Source organism: Theropithecus gelada, chromosome 7a (genome assembly GCF_003255815.1).
Source record: "Theropithecus gelada isolate Dixy chromosome 7a, Tgel_1.0, whole genome shotgun sequence".
NCBI lineage: Eukaryota > Metazoa > Chordata > Mammalia > Primates > Cercopithecidae > Theropithecus > Theropithecus gelada.
In genome coordinates, this window is record NC_037674.1 from 1,865,028 (window position 1) to 1,866,243 (window position 1,216).

Sequence of the window (1,216 nt, forward strand, 5' to 3'; positions counted from 1 at the left end):
TGATGCATTTATACCTTGGGAACTTTGAACTTTGTATTGCCTCTGTTTTCCTACAAATCTCATGGTTAACTTCTTCCATGACTCAGATTCCAACTGAAAATTTGTTTTCTAAGGAAAATTTTTTTTTTTTTTTTCTTAAATACAGGGTCTTACAGTGTCACCAAGGCTAAAGTGCAGTGGCACAATCTTGGCTCACTGCATCCTTGACCTTCTGGGCTCAAGCAATCCTCCCACCTCAGCCTTCTGAGTAGCTGGAACTACAGGCATATGCCACTATGCCCTGTTCATTTTGTTTATTTTACTTTATTCTTTTTTGAGACAGGATCTTACTCTGTTGCCTAAGCTGGAGTGCAGTGGTGCTATCTTGGCTTACTGCAGCCTTGGCCTCCTGGGCTCAAGTGATGCTCCCACCTCAGTCTCCCAAGTAGCTGGAACCAGACCTGCACTACCAAACCTAGCTAATTTTTGTATTTTTTGTAGAGACAGTATCTCACTATGTTGTCCAGGCTGGTCTTGGACTCTGGACTCAAGCGATTTTCCCACCCAGGCCATTCTAAGTGCTGGGATTACAGGCATGAGCCACCAAGCCTAACCAATGAAACTTGTTTTTTTGCATCCTGTTTAATATGGTTTCTCTCACATAATTTTCTATTATAATATTTTATTTTAATTTTGTTACTGGATATACCACAATTAGAAATTATCTTTATTGTTTGTTTCCTGTCTCCTTCAGTAAAATTTAAACAGTGGTTCAGTAACCACGTTAGCTACTGTTGGAGCAAAAACCAGGGCCTAAGCTTATCTAATACAATGTGTATTACTTTTTAAAAATGTGTGTACATTTCTTTAAATGTTATTTCTTAAGTTTCACAAAATGCTAGTCAAGATATCTTCAATAGACAGTTTGGGAACATGCTTATTAAAAGACTTTTAGACTTTAGCAATAATCATGAAGGTTACATTTTATCCTTTTTTGTTTTTTTTTTCAGGAACGCAGTCAAAGAACACAGAACATTTTATGCCATTTATGAAACCAGGTACGTCCATTATACCTGCATTTTATCAATGAAAGGTTTTCACTTCTTACTAATGCTATGAGTATTAGTAGTGATTGCAATATGAGTCTATAACTTATTTTATGTATTTTGTTTTTGAAATGTTTGTCTAAATTATGTTAAGGAACAGATAGAGAGAGACTAAAAGAATATAGTGATGA